At 51.5% G+C, this 9730-nt stretch overlaps 1 protein-coding gene across 1 annotated transcript in view; it reads right to left on the bottom strand.

Moving 5' to 3' along the window:
* LOC121272264 (phosphatidylinositol 4,5-bisphosphate 3-kinase catalytic subunit alpha isoform) overlaps nt 1-5276 on the bottom strand; it is a 134277-nt gene extending 129001 nt beyond the window's left edge. The window contains exon 1 of the mRNA XM_041178807.1: nt 4934-5276. The gene's annotated coding sequence lies outside the window, so the exon portion shown is untranslated. The remainder of the gene's footprint in view (nt 1-4933) is intronic.
* Between the last annotated feature and the right edge of the window lie 4454 nt (nt 5277-9730).

Below are 9730 nucleotides of genomic sequence, written 5' to 3'. Positions count from 1 at the left end.
AGCGAGAGACGCCCACACACAGAGAGCGAGCGAGAGACGCCCACACACAGAGAGCGAGCGAGACGACGCCCACACACAGAGAGCGAGCGAGAGACGCCCACACACAGAGAGCGAGCGAGAGACGCCCACACACAGAGAGCGAGCGAGAGACGCCCACACACAGAGAGCGAGCGAGAGACGCCCACACACAGAGAGCGAGCGAGAGACGCCCACACACAGAGAGCGAGCGAGAGACGCCCACACACAGAGAGCGAGCGAGAGACGCCCACACACAGAGAGCGAGCGAGAGACGCCCACACACAGAGAGCGAGCGAGAGACGCCCACACACAGAGAGCGAGCGAGAGACGCCCACACACAGAGAGCGAGCGAGAGACACCCACACACAGAGAGAGCGAGCGAGAGACACCCACACACAGAGAGAGCGAGCGAGAGACACCCACACACAGAGAGAGCGAGAGACACCCACACACAGAGAGAGTGAGAGACACCCACACAGAGAGCGAGCGACACCCACACAGAGAGCGAGCGACACCCACACAGAGAGAGAGAGCGAGAGACACCCACACAGAGAGAAAGAGCGAGATACACCCACACAGAGAGAAAGAGCGAGATACACCCACACAGAGAGAGGGAGAGACAGAGAGAGGGAGAGACACCCACACAGAGGGAGGGAGAGAGACAGCCAGACAGAGAGAGGGAGAGAGACTCACACTCACACTCACTCACTCACACTCACTGAGTCCACACAAATGGCTGGTGTGATTGACCATCATGCCCCACAGGAAGAGGCCATTCAGTCCACCTGCCAAATTTCCTTTTGAAAGTTATTACTGAATGTTCTTCACCATTCCCCATTCCCCAACCACCCACCCCCACCCCTTTTCAGGCAGCAAATTCCAGATCACAACAAACTCGCCATGTTAACAACAAAAAACTCCTCCTCCCCCAACTCTGGTTTCTTTTCACATCCATGGGATGTGGACGTCACATTTGATGCCCATCCCTCATCACCCTCAAGTAGCTCGCTAGTCAAGAGTCAACCAGATCGCTGTGTGGGTCTGGCAGTCACGTGTAGGCCAGACCGGGTAAGGACGGGCAGATTTCCCTCCCCAAAGGGATGTTAGTGAACCAGATGGGGTTTTTAATGACAATCGATGATAGTTTTGTGGTCCAATGTCACTGAGACTAGCTTTCAATTCCAGATTTGTTAATTGAATTTAAATTCCACCAGCTGCCGTGGTGGGATTTGAACCCATGTCCCCAGAGCTTTACCCTGGGCCCCTGGATTTACTAGTCCAATTTCATTACCACTACGCCAGGGCTCCCCCAGTTATCATTAGTCTGTTGCCAGTTGTCATGAATCTGCGTCCTCCGGTTACTGGCCCTCCTGCCAACCGTTAACAGTTTATCATTATTTTAAATCATAATTTTTTTTTTGAATGCAATCCACCCTTAACCTTCTCTGCTCTGAGGGGCACAAGTCACAGCTTCTCCAAGGCTTTTTCCACATGAAATACGGTCCCTCCTCCCTCGCTCCCATCCTCATAAATCTCTCGGCACCCTCTCCAAGGCACTGACTTTCACCAAAAGATGGCCGGAATGAAAAATCAGGTGGTTCTATAATAGGCGCGCAATACGCTCAGTCACATGAAAATCTACTCCAAAAATGTGTCCAGTGTCCATCTCGATTTACATGACTAAATATAGTGCTAGGGTAAAGGATTAGGTCACTGGGTTCAACCACGCAATGATACCAACCAGCTTAAAATGGCTGCTGGTATATTTTGAGTGCATCGATCATTCAAACTGAATTCAAAATAGAACACAGAACTGGGTGTAAACTTGAATGGGGATGGGGGGGGGCGGTGGGGGTGAGGAGAATTACTATGGAGAAAGTATGAAAAAGGGATATGGAGAAAGAGCAGGGGTTGATTGGGGGGGGGGGGGGGGGGGGGGGGGGGTAGTTGGCTATGTGGATCACGGGCTAGTAATCCAGGGGCCCGGGCTAATGCTCTCGAGTCCCGGGTTCAAATCCCATCACGGCGGCTGGTGAAATTTAAATCCAACGAATAAAATCCGGAATATAGAGCCAGTCTCAGTGGCGGCCGTGAAACCGTCATTCATCGACGTTAAAAGCCATCTGACCTCGACAACCATCGTCGACTGTTGCACAAACCCGTCTGGTTCACCAATGCCCCCTTTGTAGGGAGGGAAATCTGCCCGTCCTTACCCGGTCTGGCCTACACGTGACTCCAGACCCACACAGTGACGTGGTTGACTCTTCACTGCCCCCCCCCCAACCTCTGAAATGGCCGAGCGAGTCCGCTCAGTTCGAGGGGCAATTAGGGACAGGGGCAACAAGTGCTGGCCTTGCCAGTGATGCCCACATCCCATGAAAGAATTTTAAAAATCTTGTTCAGTGAGCCAACACACACACACACACACACACACACACACACACACACACACACACAGAGGATGGGCTAAATGGCCTCCTTCTGTGCTGTCCGACTCTTGAAATTTCTCCGCTGCGATCAAAGAAAGAATTTATTTTCAATGAGGTAAAGGGGCCAAATGACTTCCTTTTGTGCTGAATCTTGTGTGTTCTCTCCCTCTCTCCAGACACAACCTAATTTTGAGGATTTGGGAGGAGTGGGGGGTGGGGGGTGGGGGGGGGTTGGTTAAGATGGAGAGGGGGGAAAACAAACAGGGCAGGTCTGAGATTCTCCAAATTCCAGCAGCCACAAAACAAAACACAGTGGTGCCTCTCCGCTGTCTCACAATTTCAGAAAAACAAACTCTAGCCACAGAAACCACCACACCGTTGAGTACAAAGGTCACAGGCACAACAAACACTGTTCTGGGAATGCGTCCTTCCCAAAAAAACATTAGGAACTCCTGACACCACTGACGCAATTATTTCGCAAAACGTACTGAAACAGAAGTGACGGAATCGCTCTGGAGAGACAGAGCGCAGAGAGGAGATTTACAAGAACATTGCCAGGGCTGGAAAACTGCAGCTACTGAGGAGAGACTGGGCAGGCTGGGGTTGTTTTCCTTAGAACAGAGGAGGCTGAGGTCAGGGCGGGGGGGGGGGTGGGGCGGGGGGGGGCTTAATTGAGGCGAACAAGATTACAAAAGATAGGGTAGGCAGGGCAGACCTGTTCCCCAGAGCCAAAGGGCCAACTGTCAGCTCACCACTACCTTCACAAGGGCAACTAGGGATGGGCAGTAAATGCTGGACCAGCCAGTGAAGCCCTCTTCCCATGAATGAATAAAGACAAAAAAAAAATATCGGGGTGCGTAGATTTAAGGATGAGAGGGGAACATGAGGGAAAACGTTTATCACCCAGAGGGTGGCGGGGGTCTGGAATTCACGGCCTAAGTTGGTGGTTGAGGCTGAAACGCTCAACTCATTCACAAGGTCCCTGGATCGGCACCTGTAGGGCTGTAACCGGCAAGGCTACGGACCAGGTGATGGAAAGTGGGATCAAAATGAGCGGCTGGCTTCTTTTTTCCTCTCTCTTTTTGGCCGGTGCAGACCCGACGGGCTGAACGGCCTCTTCCTGCGCTTTAACTCTTCTACGTTTCTGTCAGCTCACGCGCTTTTCAACAGAGGTACGTCTGCAGCATCAAACGACTAGCCAAGGAACGAGCGGTCAAGGCGGCACCATTGGAAATGGCACCTCAGCGAAATACTCTAATTCAATCATTCCTCCCTATTCTGACCTGCTGCCGCCCTAATCTACACCTCTTCTTCCCACCCCACCCCGCCCCGCCCCACCACCACCCACTATCGAAACTCAGAATCCCTTCTGCACGCAAAAGCCACATTGGTCCAAAACCTACCGTGACAGGAGAGGAGGGAAAAGGGCAGAGTCTGACGAATATTAGCGTGGAGGGATTCCCCGCCTTAATAGAAAGCAGCTACTGCCAAGCAGCCGGAGGCAGAGAGAGTGGCAGAGTGGTTACATCACTAGTGATCCAGCAGTGCCCAGGTTAAGGCTCGGCGGGGGCACAGCTTTAAATCCACCCCACACAGCCCAACAGCCCCAACCGACCCACCACCACGGCAGCTGGTGGGATTTAAATTCAATCGATAAAATCTGGAATATAAAGCCAGTCTCACCCATCTCCTGGAGGAAGGGAAATCCACCGGGTCTGGCCTACGCGTGACTCTCTCAACCAACCCCTCCGAAAGGGCCCTAGCAAGCCGACTCCGGTTCAAGGGGCCAACAAACGCTGGCCGGCCTTGCCAATGACGCCCACATCCTACTAAAGAATTTTTTTTTTCTCTCTCCTTTGAGAGAGAGAGAGAGAGAGAGAGAAATAAGAAACAGGCAACAAATCAAGTAAAAGCCGGATAAATCTCGGGACACAGCGCTTCTCAGCACACAGGGCTGACCAACACATTCACGTTAGATAAAGCTGATCAGTGCCACCCTTGCTTGCACTCTACCATAACAAGCACCCGCCGCCGACTGTGGTAAACATACAACACTTATATACATTTTAAACACGAGGTAGTGGCAGAGGGGAAAAAAAATCAAAATACAGGCGAAGAGATTCGGCACAGCTACAACCCAGGGAAAAAGTTTTTTTTTTTAAAAACGACAAGAGCATTGCAACACCAAACCAGCCTCTCTTCTCTGCTTATAATATGTTGCACGATTTACTGTGGAACAGTCCCAAGGATAAAAGAATTTGGCCTGGCTGCGCTGGGGGTGGAGGGGGGGGAAGAGAACAAATAAAAGGCTGGACCCTTTCAAGCTTTAATTTAAAATTCAGAATGCAGCAATTTGCTTTTTTTTTATATAAAAGGCTTATTTTGCCCCCACCGAGCCAGGCCAAGGGCAGAAAAGTACACAACAGGGCAACAGCAACAACCAAAAGAGAGAGAGAGAGAATATTCTGGCCTGTTTCTCTACTCACTTGACTTGCAGCCTTGAGCTGTCACTTGCAGCTTCTCCAGCAACCAAACAAAAACAGGAATAGTTTGCCTGGGATCTTCCTCTGCAGCAGTCCAAGGTAGGAAGGTAGATAATGGGGGACTGCTTTCTTCCCTCCCCTCCCCTCACCACCCTCAGGGGTGGTTGGAGGAAGGAGACGCACCTTCAGCCTCAGCTGGGGAGGGGTGGAGGGTGGAGTGAGGGGGGGTTAGAGGTGAATTAAAGCAGGAGGGTCAGGGGATGAGCACTGGAGCTTTCATCTGCTTCCTCGGCCGGAGATGCTGCTCCTCCTGCCCCTGGGAGACCCACTCACTCCCTCCCTCACCCTCCCCTCACTCACCCCCCCTCCCCTCACCCTCACGCCCCCACCCTCCCCTTCACTCACCCACACCCCCCTTCACTCACCCCCTCCCCCTCACACCCCCACCCTCCCCCTCACTCACCCCCACCCTCACTCACCCCTCCCCCTCACACCCTCACCCTCACCCCCCTCACTCACCCCCTCACCCTCACCCCCCCTCACTCACCCCCCCTCACCCTCACCCCCCTCACCCTCACCCCCCTCACTCTCAACACCCACCCTCCCCCTCACTCACCCTCCCCCTCACCTCACCCCCTCACCCTCCCTCACTCACTCACCCTCACACCCCCACCCTCCCCCTCACTCACCCACACCCACGCTCCCCTCCCTCTCACCCACCCTCCCCCTCACTCACCCTCCCCCTCACCTCACCCCCTCACCCTCCCTCACTCACTCACTCACTCTCCCCTCAGCCCCTCACTCCCTCAGCCCCTCCCCCTGGGCCGGCTGTCCTGTGTTTTCTCTCCCCCCCCCCCCCACCCCCCCCCACCCCGCCCCGCCCCGCCCCCCGCTCTGACAGTTTAATTTCCCTCCTCCCTCCCGCGATGGTGAAAGGGTTTTTCACACATGGATAAATAAACAGACCGCGGCCCTGAGGCGGCTTCTCCCCCCGGCCCCGGTACCCGGTACCCGGTACCCGCCCCGGCCCCGCACCCCCAGCCCCTCCTCCTCAACCCCCCCCCCCCCCCACACACAGAGACACAGACAGAGAGAGCGAGGGGCACAGCGACTGTATCCGGCGCCCAGGGGTCGGATTTCCGCCGAATTCCAGCCCTGGGAAGCCGGGAATGGCAGCGCAGGGACTCCTTAAAGGGGCAGGCCCGCTCTGCCGATCACCGAGCCCTTTAAAGGGGCAGGCCCGCGCTGTGCTCTTAAAGGGGCAGGGCCGCGCTGTGACGTTAAAGGGGAGGACCCAGACTGTCAATCGCCGAGCCCCCTTAAAGGGGCAGGCCTGTACTGTTCTCTTAAAGGGGCACACCTGTACTGTTCTCTTAAAGGGGCAGACCTGTACTGTTCGCTTAAAGGGGCACACCTGTACTGTTCTCTTAAGGGGGCACACCTGTAATGTTCTCTTAAAGGGGCACACCTGTACTGTTCTCTTAAAGGGGCAGACCTGTACTGTTCGCTTAAAGGGGCAGACCTGTACTGTTCTCTTAAAGGGGCACACCTGTACTGTTCTCTTAAGGGGGCACACCTGTAATGTTCTCTTAAAGGGGCACACCTGTACTGTTCTCTTAAAGGGGCAGACCTGTACTGTTCGCTTAAAGGGGCAGACCTGTACTGTTCGCTTAAAGGAGCAGACCTGCACTGTGCCCTTAAAGGGGCAGGCCCACGCTGCCAATCAGCGAGCTCCTTAAAGGGGCAGATCTGTACTGTTCTCTTAAAGGAGCAGACCTGCACTGTGCCCTTAAAGGGGCAGGCCTGCAATGTGCCCTCAATGGGTCAGGCCTGCACTGTGCCATTAAAGGGGCAGACCTATAATGTCAATCAGAGAGCTCCTTAAAGGGGCAGGCCTGCACTCATACTGCCAGTCACAGAATCCTCTGAAAGAAACAGGCACACACTGTCAGCCACAGAGTCCTTAAAGAGACAGGCACAGCTAACAAGATCTCTTAAAGATGCGGGTGCACCACAGTCAATCAGACCTCATAAAGGTGCAGCTGCACTGCGGTGCTGAAGACTTAAAGGGGCAGGCGCAGCACAACATTCTGATTAAAAGCTGATTATTAAAGCACTAGGCACAGTACAACTGTCAGTCAGTAAGAACACTTAAAGGCATATGCAGAGCCAGCCAGACAGTGAGAGACCTTGAAGGAATATACACAGCATCACAGCCCAGGCAGGCCCCTTAACGGGATAAGCGCAGCACAACAGGCTGTTGTAAACTTTAAAGGGATAGGCACAGCATAACAAACGGAGTCCTTAAAGGGACAGGCACCACACGTCATTCAGTCAGCAGCTCAATAGCACTGCAGTCAGCCAGACAGCCCATATGAACCTTCACAGAGACAAATATGGTACAGCAAGAACCCTTAAAAGGACATGCAACATGAAAATAAGACAAATAGTGAGGACCCTTAAAGGGACAACTAAACAGCAAGCAAGGAACAGGCAGCAGAGCAACAGCAAAGATAATGAACAAGCACTCTTAAAGCTATAGGCACAATTATTAATACTAAATCCGGCTGTAAGTCAGCACCTTTGGGGGAGGAGGAGAGACAATTATAAATTAAATAAAAGATGCTTGAAGACTCCAAGCAGATTGTTAAGCTAGTAAAAAAATTTGAGCTCCCTTTCATATCCTCAGGACCTCTAAAAGCATTATGCAACCAACGAAGTGAAGTTGTTCTTGTCTAGACAGATGACGCAACCAATTTGTGCACAGTAAGGTCTCACAAGTCAATGCACGGTCCAATAGCGGTAGTTTGGCAGTGTTGCTTGAGAGAGGAATGTTGGTCAAGACAGGGAGAAAGTCCATGCATTTCTTTAAAAAAAACGCTGTAGGATTTTCAACGTCTACCTGAGAAAGCCAGATACTGTTCTCTCATCCAGAACCCCGCCGCTCCACCTGTGCAGCATTCCTCATAAGGCCCTTGTTACAGAGTTGATTTTCCAGCCAACTTTTCTTGGTGGAATCATTGAACTTTATTTGCAAGACAGCAGCAGCCACATGGGTGCATCAAACTCTATCACTAAAGAAGAACTCCCTCCTAGAGGTTCCACGCGCTACTAACTCATTGGTTCTGTTGAAGGGTCATGAGGACTCGAAACGTCAACTGTGTTCTTCTCCGCCGATGCTGCCAGACCTGCTGAGTTTTTCCAGGTGTTTCTGTTTCTGTTTTTTGGTTTACACAGACCATGAGATCTTACAACACAAGGTTACTCTTAAAGCTGCAGTCCTACGTTTAACAGAAATATAAGTACTACATTCCTCCCCCTTTAACTTTTCCGGAGATTTTGTATTTACAAGGATATTTATCTCCTGACATTACAATATATTCGCAGGTCATGAAATTACAAGTTCAGTCTTTCAGGTGGTTTCCTGATCCGTGTGGAATGTCGTAGCTCCACGACTTCTGATTCTTTGGCAGGAACCACATTCTCTGCAGCCACGTTAACATCAGGTACCTCATTAGGCACAGGCAGCTCAGTGTCATCCACTCTGACAGAGACATCGGGCATGTCTGTCCTTGGCTGAGCAACTTCAACAGGAACCACAGGTTCGGTAATGGTTACAGGTGGAACATCATTTTGTTGTGTTATCTCCCTTCTTCTTAAATGAACCACATGCTTACTTACGGGTGATCCGGCCGCCCTCCACTTCCACGTGGTACGACAATGGTCCGCTCACAGAGCTTACTTTACCTGGTAACCACTTCGGTGCTCCACCGAAATTCCTTCCATATACTGCTTCTCCGACAGTAAATTGTCGCTCACGACTATGCAAATCATGAGTCGCTTTTTGGTTCCTTTGATTTTTCTCCACCTTCCCCTCCAAATTGGGAAGTATTAGGCTTAGTCTTGTTCGGAGACGGCGCCTTATCAAAAACTCTGCAGGTGTTGCTCCTGTTGTAGTGTGGGGGGGGTGCGGATTAGTGAGCAAATTTAGTTTCCAACGATTCACCTGTTAACTTTTTCAATCCCGCCCTAAACATATGTACTGCTCTCCCCACCAGTCCATTTGATGGTGTGGTGCAGTCTTCATGTGGTTGATATCACTTAGTCCGACAAATCTTTGAAATTCACTGCTTGTAAACATTATCTGAGACTTTTACTTCCGGCAATCCATAGTTAGATAAACTTTGGCCTAGTTTATTTTCTATAATAGCGCTTGATGTTGGTGACTTTACCTCACAAGTTTTAACCACTTGCAATGAGCCTCTATAATAAGTAGAAACGTGGTTCCAAGGAAAGGGCTGATATAATCAATGTGCAATCTCACCCAGGGTCTACCAAGCCACTCCCATGGGTGTAAGGGGGCTGCCACCAGCAACTTTTGTAGCTATTGACATTGCGCAGTGTTTTACCACCTTCTCAATATCACCGTTCATTTCCGGCCACGCTATCGTCTTCATTCCTGGGATTACCGGATGGGCACTGTGTAACTCTACCAACAGTGATTCCCTTCCTTGTGAAGGAACTACTACTTGTGCACCCCATAATAGAATACCATCTTGACTGTTCATTTCATGTCTCCGGTTGAAAAATGGCTTCAATTCATCGGAGACTGGTTCCTGGGACTATCCATGTAACATTCGGTCTCCCACTCGAGACAGGACTGGATCACGATTCATCCAGTTTTTTTTAACTGCCTGGCAAAGACTGGTGAGGAATCCAGGGAATTCATCACTAATAACAGCTGTTGGGGAATTGGGAGATGTTCTTTGTTCTCTTGCAAAGGAAGGCGTCTCAGGGCAT

This window comes from Carcharodon carcharias, chromosome 33, assembly GCF_017639515.1.
Source record: "Carcharodon carcharias isolate sCarCar2 chromosome 33, sCarCar2.pri, whole genome shotgun sequence".
In the NCBI taxonomy this organism is placed as follows: domain Eukaryota; kingdom Metazoa; phylum Chordata; class Chondrichthyes; order Lamniformes; family Lamnidae; genus Carcharodon; species Carcharodon carcharias.
Note: the sequence above shows the minus strand (reverse complement) of the source record. Positions and strands in the feature narration are given on the sequence as shown.